Below are 19031 nucleotides of genomic sequence, written 5' to 3'. Positions count from 1 at the left end.
CAAGAAATTTGGAAGACATCTACCTGGTCAACTGACTGAAAAAGATCCATATTTGTACCCATTCCAAAGAAAGATGATCCCACAGAATGTGGAAATTATTGAACAATATCATTAATATCACGTGCAAGTAAAATCTTGCTGAAGATAGTTTAAAAATGATTACAGCAGTATATTGACAGAGAACTTCCAGAAATGCAAACTGGATTCAGAAGAGGACATGGGATGAGGGATATCATTGCTGATGTTAGATGGATCTTGGCTCAAAGCAAAGAATACCAGAAAGATGTTTGCTTGTGTTTTATTGACCATGCAAAAGCATTCAATTGTGTGGATCATGACAAATTATGGATAGCATTGAGAAGAATGGGAATTACAGAACACTTAATTGTGCTCATGGGAACCTTTACATAAGCAAGTAGGCTCTTGTTTGAACAGAAGAAGGAGATATTGCATGATTTAAAATCAGGAAAGGAGTGCATCAGGGTTGTATCCTTTCACCATACTTATTCAGTCTGTATGCTGAGCAAATAATCTGAGAAGCTGGACTATATGAAGAAGAACGTGGCATCAGGATTGGAGGAAGAATCGTTAACAACCTGCAATATGCATACTACACAACCTTGCTTGCTGAAAGTGAAGATGACGTGAAGCAATTAGTGATGAAATTTAAAGACTACAGTCTTCTTGTAGCTTGTGGTATATTCAATATTCTTCTCCAACATCATAATTGAAATGTGTTCATTCTTCTTTGATCTTCCTCATTCGTTGTCCATCTTTTGCATTTATATGAGGTGATTGAACAGATCGTGGCTTTAGTCAGGCACACCTCATCCTCAAAGTGCCATGTTTGCTTTTTAGTATTTTAAGGTGGTCTTTTGCAGCAGATTTGCCCAATACAATACATTGTTTGATTTCTTTACTGTTGCATCTATGGATGTTGATTATGGATCCAAGTAAAATGAAATCCTTAACAATCTCAACTTCAATATTGCCTCCTACTTTACCTATTTTAAAATCATTTGCTCTCAGAAACCATCTAAGGTAGGTATTGTTATTATCCTCGTTTGTGCTGGTTTTTGCCTGTTAGGTCTCAGCTGCATTCCGGCCTTCCTATATTCTCCTTTTTAGGGCCATGGGTGGTGCAAGTGGTTTGCACTCAGTCACCAACCAAAAGGGCAGTCGTTCAAACCTACCCAGTGGCACTGCAGAAGAAAGACCAAGTGATCTGCTCCTGTAAAGATTACAGCCAAGAAAACTCCATGAAGCTCGGTTTTACTGAGTTTGAATCCAATTGAATCAAATGAAATCAACTAGTTGGATTTTGGCCTCTATTCTTTATCTTGTAAGAGAGAGTGTGTGGAAGTCTACAAACTACATTTCCCAGGCTCCTTTGTTTTCTGGCTTCTGTTTGGGCTCTGCCAGTGGGTGGCACTGGAGAGGGACTAGAAAGCTGCAGGAAGGGAAAAGCTTGTATTGCATGGTTTCATTTAATTCTTTGATTCTGGTTGTTCCTTGTCCAGTGGTGGCAGTATCAGAAAGAATGACGAGTCGGCCTTCTTGTCCCAGGATGCCCTGAAGCAGCAATGGCACCCAGCAGATCAGCATCGCTTGCGGTGTGGGCTCCTGACAATGGATGGTATCAGCTTCCTCATCTGAGGCCCGCCCTTCTCCATACTCCTTCACCCCTTCCCAAATCTAACTTTTAGTGCCACTTAGTCTCTCTCTGCTGGGGAATCTGCAGTGGATTTTGTTTTCTTGACTGGATACTGATGGATATATCATCTGATGCATAAGAAAACTAAGGCATAACAAGGTTAAGTAATTTGCCCCCAGTTAAACAACTGGAAAGTAGCATTGTTGTTGTTGTTATGTGCTGTCGAGTTGGACCCAACTCACAGCAACCCCTCCTTGGGTTTCCGAGGTGGTATCACAACAGAAGCAGATCGCCCAACCTTCCTTCCAAGGAGTGGCTGGTGGATTTGAACTACCAGCCATAAATTGCAGATAAAGAAAAAAAGAATCAAAACTCAGATACTAAATTAAGTCAAGGCTCCTTAAGCATGTCATACAAAGCCCTGTGTTGTGCAGATGATTAAAGGCTCAGCTACTAGCCAAGCCCTCCCAGAGGTGCATGCCTACGTGCTTCCAAAAGTCCTATGTGCAGAGTTGTACTCTGCACACATGGGGTCACCAGGAGCAGGAACCAACCTGACAGCAAATGACTACAACAGAGCCCTTCGCAGTTGTTTGCCTCTCTCAGGCCACATCTAATGCTGTGGTTTGAGGGTAACACCTTAGATACAGGCTTGCATTTTGTGGTTGCTTTTGTTGATAAATAGATGAATGAGTGCCACATGCACTATATTTGTATAAAACCCCAGTAGGACATACAACCCAGTACATGCTGAAAGGACCCAAAAACCCATTGCTATTGAGTTGATTCTGACTCACAGCAACGCTGTAGGATAGCGTAGAACTGCCCCGTAGGGATTCCGAGGCTATAATCTTTACGGAAGCAGTCTGCCTCATCTTTCTCCCATGGAGTGTCTGGTGACATTTCGGTTAACAGCCAAGGGCTTTAACTACTGTGCCACCAGGGCTCCTTGTTAGACACACAGTGTATGAATGAACAAATAAGCAAATAAATAAATGCCAACCTTCCCATAAACCCAACTGGAAACAATTCCCCATTTCTCTCTTCCTCCCACTCTCAATGTCAGAGCCCTGCTGCACCCAAGAAACTCAACATGTACTCCCTTCACACACAGTGTGTGTCCTATAAATGTGTATTTGTTAAGCAAGTACCCTCACTCACTCAAAAACTCACCAATCAAGGCACTAAGCAATGATGTTTAAAATTCTAGCTTAGTGAAATGTACCATTTTCCAGAAGTGAGGTGCAAAAGAAAGCCATCACATTTTCCTAAAAACAGAAAACCTCCAACATAGCAGCCAGCAAATAATTAGACCTTAATGTCTCTAACTTAAAAAAAAAAAAAAAAAAAAAACACAGTTAATCTCAGGGGACATCCTGTATGAAAAGGGAAGAAAACAGTGAGTCATGGATTCTAACCACCTATTTATAGCCCGGGCTCATAAGTGATCTGCTGCTGGAGTGGAAGACAGTCATTAATCTCCCAGCTTGGGGAGCAATTTTTTATTTTGAATAAAAACAAAATAAACAGCATTAAGGAGGGGGAATAAATCAGATCTGCAGTAATTAGTTTGAAAGAGCCGGACTTCCCTGCCTAACACTCTCTCTGGAACTTCAGCCTCATCCATCAAAGCCGGAGTGTATCCGACAACATGGAGAGTTTCCGCTTGCTTTCCAGACAAGATTAGTCGGCTGATCTGCATAGCAAATTGACAAGCTAGAAGGGAGAGCCCAGTGACAGGTATACCATAGAGGCAGGAACAGACGCTTAACCAGTTGGGTGAAGCCCTGGCTCAGGACACTCACGTCCTGGCTGCTTTGTCACTTCTTATTCATTGATTGTTCATGTTCTCTCCGTGGAATCTTAGAAGGTTCAGGTTGGGATGTTGTTGTTGCTTTTCCAGTAGAATTTAGGAGGAACCTTATTCATTTCTAACCCAGCCTCCTTACCTTACACATTGAGAAACTCAACCCAGAGGCAGTAAGTGATTTGGGTAAGGTTGCCCACCATAATCAGGTGAAGCTCTAAGACCAAAACTCTGACCAGGAGCCTCCAGCCCTTTTCAACAGAGTTCAATAAAGGCAAATGCACCAACAGTCATAACATGGTTACTTACTAAGTCAACTTTTGCGTTTATACAATGCTTTCTGGGTAAAACCAAAACAAACCCCCTGCCATAGAGTCCATTCCGACTCATAGTGACCCCATAAGAAAGAGAAGAACTTCCCCACAAGGTTTCCAAGGCTGCAAATCTTTACGGACATAGACTGCTTCATCTTTCTCTGGTGGAGCAGCTGGTAGGTTCGAACCACCAACCTCTTACTTAGCAGCCATTTGCTTTAATCATTATGCCACCAGAGCTCCTTTTGCTTTTTGGGTAGGCACCCCCTTTATGCTCCATGGTGGAGAAGGTCTTTCTTTTCAGCCTCCACTTTCTTCATGTTTCCTCAGAAAGTTGCCTTCAATCAAAATCCTCGCCAGATTCCCATACCAATCATTTATATCTTGTTCTGAATTAGAGTTATTCTGTTTTCTCTCCCAATTATTGCAGAATGCCTTGCTACGGAATCTTTCCAGGAATTGTCTGTTGACAGATTCATTTGAGTTACAGGTACAACAAACCTCTCCGATATCTTCACAAATCCTAATCTTGCTCCCTTTAACGTTGGGAACAGACTTCTGTGAAGGGGCTGTACCTTTTCTCTCCCACCCTCCAATGATTCAGTTCAGCCTGTGCATCCAAAGGTTGGTAATCACATCCATGGCTGGAGCGGGGAGATGTGCAGAAATCTAGGATGCTCGTGCAAGTACTGGTTTTAATAAGAATATGACACCAGAGCTGGCTGGAAGTTAAATGTGCACTGATAATGAATGGCTAAAGGAAGTGTGGTTCTTTCATACAACCAAAAGCTATATAGATATTAAAAATAACATAGAGAAGGATAGTATTAATATAGAAAGATGTTTAAGATCCCTTGTTAATGTGGGAATGTGAAGATGTTAATGAATGCTGCTTATAGGACCATCCCATTTTTTACTCAAAACAAGTTTTTTACTATAAAAAAGAAAGAAATGACTTTGTGACTTTCATTTTCGTGTTTAGATAGATAACATTTTACCATATAATAGTAAACATATTCCTTTTATAAGAAAAATAACACAATATTATTATTTTTAATATAAAGTAAAACTACCCATGCAATTGCCCCGCAACACACAAGGAGGAATGTAAAGAATTGGGCCCAATTGTGCTCATTTGAAATGCAAATATTGTGGAGGAGGAAGAGGGGCTTGGGTGGTCCCATCCTTTCTTTAATCATTCTGCTTTATTTGTTTTACATATTGGTTTTGTTTGTTTTTATATGAGCTTTGTTTGAACAAAAGTTTTCAAGAACAAATGTGTGTGTGTGTGTTTAATGATTGGAGTAAGTTATCTGTGAGTATTCTCTTTGGGTGGACAAAAGCAGGATCATAAACCATTAGTGAGCGTCTTTGATGTGTCAGATGTATACTGGGACTTTTTTTTTTTTTTTAAATTTTATTTTGAATACTGGGACTTTTTACAAACACCGCCCTGTTCATTTGTCTTAACAACTCTGAGAGGCAGATAGGAGTTCCTCTAACAAAAAAAAAAAAAAAAAAAAACGCAGCACTAGAGGCTCAGAAAGACACAATGGTTTGGCCAAGCCCACACAGGCAGTGGTGGGGCTCAGAACGGGGCTGAGAGACCTGAATCCAAGTCTTGTGTTCTCTCCATCACACTGCACACAGTCTGTCAATGGACACAGAACACACCAGATATCGTGGAAAAAAGTATCCTTAGAAGAGTAGAAAAGTTTGGGCCATTGTAGGAAAGCAAATGGAATGGAAGAGACCATCCAGGAGAGAGGAGCCCTACAAAGTCCTGCTGCCTCTCCACTCAGGCTGCCTTAGCCAATCAATCCAGTGGGGCAAATTATTCAGAATCATGTGTACTGGGGCCCAATATGCATTATTTAATTGTGCAGCAGATGCACCTTTTTAATTTGGTTTTGTTTTAGACTAAAATTACATTATTAAATTTTAATATTCAAATATTAGCATGGGTCTGCATTCGTTGAACATCCACTCACCTCTTTCCTCAAGAGGACTGGCAATCAAGAAGGTTGCAAGGCAGTGAGGCAGACAGAGCATAAAGCTATGCCTGCTACTTCTGTCTTTGCCCCGGAGTGACCTTGTGATTCCTCTGGGTCTTGGTTAGCTCCTCAATCAAATGATGGAAATGACCTGGATGCCCTTTAAGGTTTCTCCAGACCAAACTCTCTGCAAGTCTATGTATCTCTATCGACCAGGGAAGATGATCAGAGAGCCCAACAGTTGGCTAAGCAGGAATTGAGTCCTTGTCTGTACATTTGAAGGAGCCCTGCTGGTTCAAATGGGTAAGCACTTGGCCACTAATCAAAAGGCTGGCAGTTCAAACCCACTCAGCAGCTCTGCAAGAATAAGACCCAGCAATCTGCTCCCATAAAAATTACAGCCAAGAAAGCCCTATGGGGCAGTTCTATTCTGTCACGTGAGGTTACTGTAAGTCGAAATCAATGTGACAGCATCTAACAACTGTACCCTTGCCATTGTCAGAGCTTGCTCTTGGAGAGCTATGGACGGCGACTACCTTCAAGTCACAAGTTCCACCCACACTTGAAGGAAGGGGATTATATAAAGGGTGACTCACTGGGGGTCACCTTAGGGCATGCCCCTCACACAAAAAGATTAAGACTTTTGGTGCAGAATGTTATCTTGTAATCCAGCCTTGGTATGCTTATACTTTGTCCCATTACAGCCTAGAAACAAAAGTGGTTAAGTGGCCTGGTGATATTCAGGAAGAGATGCAGAAGCACTATTTGACTTTTCTCCTCTTAGTTCAATAAATATTCTAAAAACATCCATTGCTGTGCAGTAGATTTTAACTCACAGCGACCCTATAAGATAGAGTAGAACTGCTCCACAGGGTTTCCAAGGCTATAATATTTGTGGAAGCAGACTGCCACATCTTTCTCCTGCAGGGTGTCTGATGGATTCCAGTGGCAAGCCATTCAGTTAGCAGCCAAGCACTTAACCATTGTGTCACCAGAGCACCTTCTAGATATTTCATATGATTCCACTAAACTTAACTGGAGTTACTTAAGTGAACAACTAAGGGAACAATAGCAATGATTTCCAGTTCTATCTGTTGAATATATACAGTGGTCTACGCATTGTACTGAATGCCTCTATATTTTGTTAAATATAATAGGTTCCTAATAGTCACCCCATTTTGCAGAGGAGAAAACTGAGGATGCAGCAGTTGAACAAGATCTGTCTCACTTTAAAGAATCTACTCTTGACATATAATATTAATATTGTTGTTGTTGTTGTTATAATATTAATAAGCAAACTCTTATAGAATGTTTAGTAGGTTCCAGGCAGATAAAGTATGGACTCCACATGCACTACTTAATTTGATCTTCAGAGCAATTTTATGAGATAATTACAGCTATTGACTATTAACCCCATTTTTTTTTTTTTTTTAATCATCAATTACCTTGCTGAAGATCATGTAGCTGGTAGGTGGCAGAGCTGGAATTAATCCAGAAAGTATGGTCCTAGGATGTGTGCCCATAACCTCTGTACTACCCTGCTGTTATTGTCTCAAAGAAGAAAGAGTGGATTTTCTTAGTCCAGGTAATGTCCCAAGGACCAGTATGGTGGGTGACCCACAGTAGGCCCTTGCCATTGTCTAAGGAAATAATGAATAAAAATGAAAATGGACAAGTGAACAAATCAAAGAGTCTTCGAGAATTACCTTCTATTTTACAAGCAATATGTATAATTTGAATTATCTCATCAAATATAGAAATTAAGCCTTCTGATCTTATTTTTTTAAGAAAACAGTATTTTAGACATCTAACCCCAAAGCAAAGATGTATAATAACTAGAATTCTAAGCTACGAACTTAAATACTAAGGTAAACTAACTGGATATTTGATCATTCCCTGTGTTTCAGTTCTACTCTGAAACACATGGGGTCACCATGAGTCAGAATTGACTTGACAACTGGTTTGGGGCTTTGTTGTTTGTTTGTTTGTCCGAGAAGATTACTTGAGGGACCTTTCTGACTAGGGTGTCCAGCCATCCCAGTGTGCTTGGAACTGTCCCAGGTGTAGCTCTGAAATTCCTCAGTCCCAGGCAACCAAACTCAGTGAGTCTGTAAACCTTCCATGAAATCCTAAGATCTGTCTTGGAAAGAGGAGAGGCAGTTAGACCTCCCTCAGCATTTTACATTTCCTGTCACCTAGTCAGAGCTATCTAAGTGTCTCACACAGGAGCTCTGGTGGCTCAGTATGTAAAGCATTTGATTGCTAAACAGGAGGTTGGTGGTTCAAACCCTCCAGCCACTCCATGGAAGGAAGATGGAACACTCTACTTCCGTAGGATTCACTGCCTTGGAAACCCAATGGGCATTGCTATGAGTCCAAATCAACTTGATGGCAGTGGGTTTGGGTTTTTGATTAAGTCTTTCATACTGTCTTTACTTTTTAACCCCTTTTTCTGTAGCTAGCTAAGAACACATTATGAGAAATCTAACACTCTTTGCAGGAGTTAGGAAGCATGATAGACTCAAAGTGTTGTGTAGTTTTATCGTCTCTGAAGGCTTCAGTGGGGAAAGGCATTCTTATTTTTAGGAAGTCATCTAAGTGGGGCATTTGAAACCAAACACCATTAGAAATGAGCACATCTGTCTCTAATCTCTGCTCGTTCTAAACCAAGAGAAAACTAAGAGAAGCTGAGTCGAGAGACACCCAGGGAAAGCTGGGACAGCTTCTTCGAGAGCTGCACATCTTTGGAAATTGCTTGGCTTACAAGGCTGCATCATTGACTCAAATGTCACATGAAAGTGAGTTAGCTCTCGAGATGCTGTCGTCTGCACTGTGGACATGTCAGCAGGGTATCCAGAGAGGAAAAGTTTGCCTGTGTGGAATTTGAAACTTGAGCCAGTAATTGACCATTACCAATCATCTCACCCTGCTGAAATTTCATTTTAGGGTTTTAGCCCGTTAGCTGGCCACCCACAATGAAGTGTGTCATTCCCTGTGTCAGAATCACAGTGGTTCCTTAGCCACAGTCAATAAGTAATAAGTCCCCACCTGCAGGCTCTGTGACAGATCGTATTTTCATTCAGGAAGAAGAAAACAAAAACAGTTTTGTTTTAATGAACTTTTTATTTGGGAATAATTTTAAGCTAACAGAAAAACTGTACAGAGATTTCCCATATAACACACACCCAGCCTCCCCTATTGTCAACACATGGTTCACTTGGCACAACAAAGAAAGCAACATTGGTGCATTACTCTTAACTAAATTCTAGACTTCATTCACACTTCACCAGTTTCTCCATGAATGCCCCTGTTCTGTTCCTGGATCCCACACTGCATTTAGGCCTCTTCTCATTAGTCTCCATTGGTCTCTGACAGGTCCTCAGCCTCTCCTTGTTTTTCATGACCTTGACAGTTTTGAGGAGTACAGGTCAAGTATTTTGTACAATGTCCCTCAATTTAAGTCTGTCTGATGAAAAACACAGCTGTAATTCAGCAACACATCAGCCTGGAGTTTGAGCTGCCCTGAGCAGGTAACCTATACACAAATAGGGCCCTGCTTCATTTCTAGGAAGAAGGAGCTACTTTATACACAGGATTTCTGTAACTGGGTATCACCCATCCCTTAGGACTGAAGCAGCTTGTCCAAAGCAGAGTATAGGCATTAGAGCCAGAAAGCCCTGAATTTAAGCCCTGACCCACTCTTTACTAGCCTTGATCTTGGGTAAAACAATTAAATTACTATGAGCCCCAGCTTATTCTTTTTTAAAAAATAGGAATGAAATGTTAAGTTTAAGGTACAGTTAAACCTTTAAAGTGGAGTTTAAATAAAGTGTCCAGGTAATATTAGGTAGCACGTATGGGTGTAGAGGAGCTCTGGTAGCATAGTGCCTAAGGCCCTTGACTGCTAAACAGAAGGATGGCGGTTCAAACCCACCAGCCACTCCTCGAAAGGAAGGTTGGGCAATCTACTTCTGTAGTGATACTGCCTTGGAAGCCCAAGGAGAGGTCGCTATGAGTCAGGCCCGACTTGACGGCACATAACAACAACAACATGGATGTATATGAAACACAAGTATCCTTCCCCTTGATTGCCTCTTCTTTAGTTTCCCTGTAAAAACCAAAAAACCAAACTCACTGCCGTGGAGTTGGATCCGACTCGTAGCTACCCCTCCTTGGGTTTCTGAGGTGATGTCACTATGGAAGTAGATTGCCCCATCTTCCTTCCGAGGAGTGGCTGGTGGGTTTGAATCGCCAGCCTTCTGGTTAGCAGTCAAATGCCTTAGGCACTATGCTACCAGAGCTCCCTAGTTTCTGGAATTAGGGTTTAAATTCTAAAGCACTTAGTTTGTGGAAGGTTGTGGTCTATAACAGAAGTCCTAACTCCATTTTGAGTCCTGCTGTTATTCCCCAATGCTTGATCTGAGTTCAACAATGTAGCTAGGCCAGGGCAAGCCCAGGGAGGGGCAGTTTGCCTTCAGGAAGAGTACGTTTGAAAGTGGATTAACTAGTATGCAGAAAAATGCTCACACAAAGAACCAGGGAAACTGAGCATTTACTGAAAAGAAGAGTCAACCAGATACATGATGTCTAATTTAAGTTAAAGGCTAGGGTCCTGGTACTTTGAGGAAGGAGAATAAATGAACCAAACCGGCACCCTCCAGGCCTCTACTAAACATCTGTATGAACAAGGGGAGAAAGTTTAAGTTGGAATGAGACTAAATTTTGATTTAGATTGGATTGCAATTTTTAATACTCAAAAGTGACCTGGAAGCTATAAGGAGACGTTGTTATTGTTGTTGTTATGTGCCGTCGAGTTGGACCCGACTCATAGCTACCCCTCCTTGGGTTTCCGAGGCAGTATCACTACGGAAGTAGATTGCCCCATCTTCCTTCTGAGGGAGCTCTGGTAGCATAGTGCCTAAGGCACTTGACTGCTAACGAGAAGGCTGGCGGTTCAAACCCACCAGCCACTCCTCGGAAGAAAGATGGGACAATCTACTTCCATAGTGATACTGCCTTGGAAACCCAAGGAGGGGTCGCCAATAGTCGGGTCTGACTCGACAGTACATAACAACAATAGCAACAACTCCTTCCAAGGAGTGGGTTATGGGTTTGCGCCACCAGCCTTCTGGTTAGCAGTCAAGTGCCCTAGGTACTATGCTACCAGAACCCCTACTATAAGGAAAAAGGGAAGGCAAATTCAACTAAGTAAGTTTGTAGGTAACAGGGAGAAAAGCAAAGCTACTTTCTGATAGTATCAACTAGGTCCAACCAATCTCTAACCTACTGGTGAACAATAACTGAAATATCATAAGTGAAGTAGTACTAACCATAACACATCCTTTTCATTGCTATTAACAAAGATGTCGCTTTATAGGTTCATGTGCAAGTTAATAACACTTGAAGTAGCCACATGTCAATTGGGTTAATGTAAACAGAGGTTGCCCTCAGTGAGCTTCAAGGCCAGGGTTCCCTAGTCCTCAGAAAGGCCAGGTTGGTGTCCAGCAGGCTAAGTACAAAAGGACCATATGGTCATTGACAATGATTATTGAGCCCGAGTCTGAAGCCCACCCCATAAGTTGAGCCCCTGGCATATCAGACCCACACAATTATCTGCAAATTCTTACAGCAGCCTAGAAAATATGTTGACAATGGCTTCCAAACCTCCTTACAACAAGTCCCACCTTACCTGTTTTCTCTTCCAGGAAGCAATCTACTCTACTGTTCCATTCAAGCTATTTTTCCAGAACAATCAGATTCTTTCAATCAAGACTAGAATACCGAAATCTCTATGGCCTTTAGACTTTTTTTTTTTCCTCCCCTCTTTGGTGCTTATCAGCAACCTTATCATTCAACTACAACATCCTTGAAAGGCAGGTTGGATGAGCTTTACTCACCTGTACTGAACAGATGAGGAAACAGAGGCTGAGGTGTTAAGAGACTTGTCAAAATTAACATGGAGGGCACTCAGACCCTTATTAATGTATCATTCTTTAAGAAGTACTCACTCTCTGGTTTTGCATACTCTGGGTAAACACGTGTTGGTGTATCTGTGAGCATCATGAATGACATGAAAGCATCAAATGTAGTATAACCTCACCAAGGTGCACCTTCCTGGCTGCAACAATGTTGGGGAGTGTGGGGGAGTACGAAGGGGTGTGTTCCTCTTTAACCCATTCGTGGCTACTGTTGTGGAGACTACGCAGATTCAGAAAGCAAACAGGGGTCAGAATCTAGGCAACGCAACAGCCTTACCTACTACCCATGTCCCTTCACCGCCTCTGAATGTAATTCTTTCACTGACCACTGGACCAAGGGTGAGTGTCATACAAGCCATGGGGAAAAGGAGTTTTTATTGGCCCTCTGATCTTTGCTTAAAACACACCTTGGCTGTTTTGTAGAACATTTCCAAACACACACCAGGTCAGTGGTGCTTAGCATTTTGTGGTTCTTGAACCACTATAAGAATCTGCTGAGAGACATGGAAAATTTTCCCAGAGGAAAAAAAAAAAGAAATGTCTATACAGATTGTGCATAAAGAGCAGAAAATCTTTGCTTAAAACACACCTTGTCTGTTTTGTAGAACATTTCCAAACACACACCAGGTCAGCAGTGCTTAGCATTTTGTGGTTCTTGAACCATTATAAGAATCTGCTGAGAGACATGGAAAATTTTCCCAGAGGGAAAAAAAAAAAAAGAAATGTCTATACAGATTGTGCATAAAGAGCAGAAAATTCCTGGACACTCTGCATAGTACATTCCAGGGATCAATAAAGTCATGGCTAAGATTCCTGTCCCAGTTTAAATTACAGGAACATCTGCTTCTCCAAACCCCTCAGGACATTGGTAAGAACCAGAAGATCAAAGAATCCAAAGTTACTGCTCTTTCCAGGAGTGCAGGTGGAGCAAGATCAAGACGTCTCGGGTGAAAGTGCTGTTGAAAGGTGTGATGTAAAATTCTCAACAGAGTACCCCTGAGCAATTTCCTGGAACACCATTCACCTATACTGAGTGTTTCCGGTATGATTGCTTTATGCCCACCTTGGACGCTTTATAGGAGTCCCGGGATACAACAAACGGTTAATGCATTTGTCTAACTGTAAGGTTGGAGGTCCGAGTCCACTGAGAGGTACCTCAGAAGAAAGACCTGGTGAGCTAGGTCTGAAATATCAGCCCAAAACCCAATGGAGCACAGTTTTAGTCTGAGGGTCACCGTGAACTGGAATTGATTTGAAGGCAACTGGTTTTGGAAGCTTTGTTATGATCCACATTAATGTGGATCATCATAATGCATGGGGGTCAAGCACCTTTTTGCACCTGAATCATTTTACAAAAACACTTTTAAATGTCTTTAGCTAACTCTTTAAAGGAAAGTTGCCATGTACCTTATATTTCACAGCCTCTCCTTCTGGCAACCTCCTTTGCCCACCCCCACCCCCACCACCCAGGTTACATGGGAGAGTAGAGAGTATCTTAGGAGCACAATGAAGTCTTGAAGCCTCCTGGTCAAACCACAGGCGAGTCTCAAGTAGAGAGGCAGAACCAAGTGTTGGGGGGGATGGTCAGGACAGACACACATGGCCCACTCTCTGTACACTGTTCTTTCTATTAAATGATATTTTAACTGACTTCATCACTGTGTGTGGAGTCCCTGAATGGTGCAAATGGTTAAGTGTGGGGCTTGTAACTGTCCACCCGGAGGCACCTTGGAAGAGAGGCCTGGAGATCTGCTTCTGAAAAAGCAGCCCCTGACAACACTGTGACGCCCAGGTCTGCTCTAGCACATGTGGGGTCAACGTGAGTCAGAATCAACTCGACGGCAACTGTTGTTTTTTTCTTTTTTAATAGGATTTGGACAAACGAGGTACGGAAGCTATCAGGATGAGAGCAATGGTGAGACTAAAGGTAAGAGAATTCTAAAGCTGGCAGACTGAGAAATATTCACTGACAAAACAATAAAGAAACACAAAGACAACAGACTCAATGGTGAACTGCTGAAGCATCCAGCTCATGGCTAGCCCCCAGTGTCACCCTGCGCTGGTTTAACAAAACCTTCCAGCGAGAGCGAGAAAGTGCTAGGGAGGCCATTAAACCTTCCCTGACGGCAGCTGCAGGCAGGGGAGGGTGCGTCTGCCCTGTTGGCTGATTTAATAACAGAGGTCATCTTGCTACCTAAACAGCTTTCTCAAGTGGTCTTTTCTCAAGAGGGAAAAGCTAAGACCCATTTGTTGCTTAGAAGGAGCTGTCTGGAAAGAAAATAATTGTTCAAATAATTGAGGTAGCAGACACGTATAAGAACACCCAACAAACTTCTTCCTTTATTATCATCCGCTAGTTTGCTAGATGCGAAGGTGGCAAGAAACACACACTGACATGTATCCCAATACATGATACTTAACCGTACACTAGATGTGATAACAGAAACTTGCTCTGACTATCCCTGGCACTGTCCCTCCCCTTGGGCTCTGTCTTAGGTAAGTACCTTGAAGCAAAGCTTGAGGCAAGGATTTGGGTGCATGTCATTCACTAAGGAGGGAGCCCTGATGGTGCAGTGTGAGTAAGGCATTTGGCTCTTAACTGAAAGTGTCGGCAGTTCAAACCTACCAGCTGCTCTGCGTGAGGAAAATGTTGCAATCTGCTTCCATAAAGATTACAGCCTTGGAAACTCTATGCGCCGTTCTACTCTGTTCTGTAGGGTTGCTATGGGTTAGAATGGAGTAGTTGGCAACGGACAGCTCTCAGGAGAGAGGGAATGTGGGAAGATGGTCAGGGGCAGAGCTAAGCAAAAGTGTGGACTCAGCTGGAGTCCAGGCTCAGTCTGGTCCCTCAGCAAGCTCTGGAGCTTGGAATGCAGTCACCTGAGTTACTCCTGCTTTGAAACGAGGGAACTGGCCTTTGTACCCTTCCATCACTTAGTTGTCGGCTGCCAGATTCTTCTCAGGCCAACTCCCTGGAGAAGGTGGCAGCTGTGAGAGCCATCTTCTCAGAGCAGCTGGGGAATTTGAGCAGGAATCAGGCAAAGGGTGTGGGGGCAGGCATTACTAGCCTTCTGGCTTCATGGTCCCCAATTATCTGAAGGATTGATTGACCGATGAAGGCCTCAAGCAGTCATTTGCATTTCCATAAAAAGCCACAGAAAAAGAGCGAAAAGGTTTGAATAGGAACTACAGAAAACCACTGCTTTCAGAGGGTGGGACATATAGCATAGGGAGTGGGAAGGCTTGTCTTAAATGGTTAATTTCTTCCAGCTCTTACAAAACCATTAAATTGCAGTGAGAGTGAGTTTGGTCGATGGCTGACTACCTTTGGAATCTTCTGCTGTTCTTTCTGATGATGTCTTCACCAAGGCCCCATTGCCAGCCTCAAGATTGCCGATTTGAAGGACAAAAATAAAAATTCCATTTACTTTCTGCAGGAGACGACTGTCTGCTCCCTTTGAGCTAGGCCAGAGGGAGCACTCAGAACACATGGCTGGCAGTAAATGGAATTTTTCAGCTATTTAAATTGCAATTCACCCCTGAAAACTCCACTTTATCACAACTCCTGGTTAACACTATTTTCCATGCTCAGGGATTCTCCTCAACCCACAGGTGGAAGATGCAGAAACCCAGGGAGAGACCGTTCCAGAGACAAAGTCCCTTAAAGAGGACTCAGGTGCCCACATTCTCAGTACCATGGACTAAACACAACTCAGAAGTGACTGAACTTTAACATGACGGGCAGGTGAGGGCAGGGTGGGTGTGTGTGGGGGGGTGTCTCCACTTTGAGCCAGAGGAATCCCTTTGCCTCCTGTTGGCTGTGTTTCCAGAAGCAAGTAATATAACATCTCTGAGATTGATCAGAAGATGAGATGAGCTCCCCAGGACCTCATCACCAGAGAACTGCCACTATTTGACCTGTATGACAGTTCACTGACAACCTCCATTCTCCAGGATCATGTGAGGATCATGTTAGATTAACTTACATGAAAGTGCTATCTATATAAAGCAAGGTTTTCTAAATAAAATACAGCCGGAAAGTATGTCTCTTGTAATTGTAGGCCTGAAAATCCACAGGGAAGCCTGTGGCAGACATAATTTTAAGATGGCCTCCAAGATTCACACTCCTGCTGTATATGTCCTATATAATCCTCTCCCCATAAGTGCACGCAGGATGTGTGGTTATGGTGAGGTAGTCACCTGGTGATTAACTCACACTATGGAAGACTCAGCTTAACAGAATGGAGAAAGATTCTCCTGCTGGCTTTGAAAAAGTAAGGTGCAAATAAGGCTGCCTAGGAGCTCTGGTAGCATAGTCGCTAAGGCACCTGACTGCTTATTAGAAGGCTGGCGGTTCAAACCCACCAGCCACTCCTCGGAAGGAAGGTTGGGCAATCTATTTCCGTAGTGATACTGCCTCGGAAACCCAAGGAGGGGTCGCTATGAGTCGGGGCTGACTCAACGGCACATAACAACAACAATAACAAGGACCTTAGGGTAGCATCTAGGATCTGAGAGCAACTCCTTGGCCAGCACCCAGCAAGAAAATGGAGACTTTAGTCTCCCAATCACAAGGAACTGAAATCTGCCAACAAACTGAATGAGTTTGGAAGAAGACCCCAGACTCCAGATAAGAATGGAGCCCAGTCAACACCTTGATTGCAGCCTTGTGAAACCCTGAGCAGAGAACCCAATTGCACTGTGCCCAGACTTTAGACCAACAAAAAATCTGAGAAAATGAATGGATGCTAAGTTTGTTATCCTCATTTGCCTTACATCTCTGTGAAAGCTGGACAATGAATAACTAAGATTTGATGTCTTTGAATTATGGTGTTAGCAAAGAATATTGCATATACCATGGGCTGCCAGAAGAATGAACAAATCTGTGCTGGAAAGAATACAACCAGAATGCTCCTTAGGAGCAGGGATGGTGAGACTTCGTCTCTCATACTTTGGTTATATTATCAGGAGGAACCAGTCCCTGGAGAAGGACATTACGCTGGGTAAAGTAGAGGGTCAGTGAAGAAGAGGGAGGCCCTCAGCGAGATGAATTGACAACAGTGGTTGCAACAATGGGCTGAAATAGAGCAATGATTGTGAGGCTGGCCCAGGACACTGCTGTACATAGGACCAGGATGAGTCGGAATTGACTCCACAGTACCTAACAACAGTAAGTTTAGGGTAGCTTATTACATGCTTATAGAAAAATAATATATTTGTCTGTTGTGGAATGGTGGATTAAGGACCTCCAAAAATCCACTTCTTCATAAAAGCCTAACAAACACAGCAAAACTGTCCCAAACCACTTTTTCAAAAGTCTGGAAATTAACCAAAAGTTTACAACAATCCAAGGAGCATTTACTTCATTCAACAATTCAAGGAGCTCTGTGGTGTACCACCTAAGGTATTTGACTGCTAACCAGAAGATTGGTGGTTCAAACTCACCAGCCACTCTGTGGAAGGAAGGCGGGGCAACCTACTTCCATAAAGATTTACTGCTTCGTAAATCCAAACAGGGTGGCTATGAGTCAAAATTGACTCAAAGGCAATAAGTTTGGTTTTTTGAAGGAATATTTAGTCTAGAAAAAAGCTTGAATCTTGGTAAAGACAGTTGAGTCCTGTGACATCTTAACTTGATCTATCCCCACTTCCCTCTTCCCGGCTCTGTGGTGGCACCGAAACCCAACAGCTTCACAGCTACAGTAGCTGTGAAAATCAGCCACAAGGAACAAAATGGGTTTGGGCTCCCCGGGACCTCGTTGCCAGAGAATGGTCACCATTTGACCTGTACGGCAGCTCATCGACCAGCTCCATTCTCCAGGTTTGTCTGCATTTGGTCTGACTCTGAGCTGACTCTGTGTGCAGAATACCACAGGGTTTTTGTCTAATACAATCAGCAGCAACAGTGAACATCACAATTGCCTCTAAAAAAGCAAACCAAACTCATGCCATCGAGTCGACTCTGACTCATAGCGACCCCTCCTTGGGTTTCTGAGGCAGTATCACTATGGAAGTAAATTGCCCAATCTTCCTCCCAAGGAGTGGCTGGTGGATTTGAACCGCCAGCCTTCTGGTTAACAGTCAAATGCCTTAGGCAATATGCCACCAGAGCTCCCTTAGGCACTATGCCATAATAATAAAAAAACTCCCCACTCAGAAAAGTATAGGATCACATTGCTTCACAAGTGAATTCTAGCAAACATCAAAAGAAAAATTAACATAACTAAGTCTAGAACAGAAAGGAACACTTCTGAACTCATTCTGTGAAGCCCTGATACCAGAACCAGACAAAGATAGCACAATAAATGTACAAAGCTATGTTCCAATGAATCTAGGCAAAAATTCTTCACAAAAATACTAGCAAACTGAACACACCAGCATGTCAAAAAGGATTATATACCATGAGCAAGTGGAATTTACCCCAGGAATATAAGGTTGCTTCAAAATACAAAATCAATATCATATATCATATTAATTTTTTAAAAAAGTTCAAACCCTACATGATCATCTCAACACTTGCAGAGAAAGACACTCAATAAAATCCAACACATTGTTCTAATAAAAACATTCTACAAACTAAGAATAGAGGGGAATTTCCTCCACCTGATAGAGGGCGTCTATATGTTGGGTGCAAGCCTGCTATGTGGCAGTCATATTACACATCTTTAACCCCAGGAATGCTGTTGAATGTCTTACTTAAGAATTAGCTGGCTTTCTTAGGATATGACAAGCCACTTCTGGATTCACTAACTTTACTAGATAAATAAATGGTTGCAAAGAACCAACTAGTACCAGATGTGTGCCCTGCCATTTAATTCCTGCTTTAACCTCAAGAGACCAGGATTCCTGGGCCTTTTTCACAGATGGTGAAAAGCTCAATGCCTGATCAAAGCTCACAGAAGCAGGATCTAGACTTGCACTCACATTTCAGAACTCTGAGTCATGCTTTTTTCACTGCTGTCTCTGCTTCATTTCATTCTTCTAGGGTCTCTATTGCTACTGGAGAGGGATGCAGGTGGGGACTGGGGGAAGGAAGCCCACTGGGACAATATTCCCTTATACTTTGATTTAACTCTTGAAATAAACATCAGATAGGCCCTGACAGATCATGAACATCTCCCACAAAAGGATAGATCTAAGGAAGGGTCTGTTCTTCCATGTGGGTTAGCTAATAATAAGGAGCTCTGGTAGCGTAGCGTCTGAGGCACTTGACTGCTAACCAGAAGGCTGGCAGGTCAAACCCACCAGCCACTCCTCAGAAGGAAGATGGGACAATCTACTTCC

This window comes from Orycteropus afer, unplaced genomic scaffold (genome assembly GCF_000298275.1).
Source record: "Orycteropus afer afer isolate SDZICR_OR568_19922 unplaced genomic scaffold, OryAfe1.0 scaffold00106, whole genome shotgun sequence".
Taxonomy (NCBI): Eukaryota; Metazoa; Chordata; class Mammalia; order Tubulidentata; family Orycteropodidae; genus Orycteropus; species Orycteropus afer.
The sequence above is the reverse complement of the archived record's forward strand: the minus strand, read 5'-3'. Positions refer to the sequence as shown.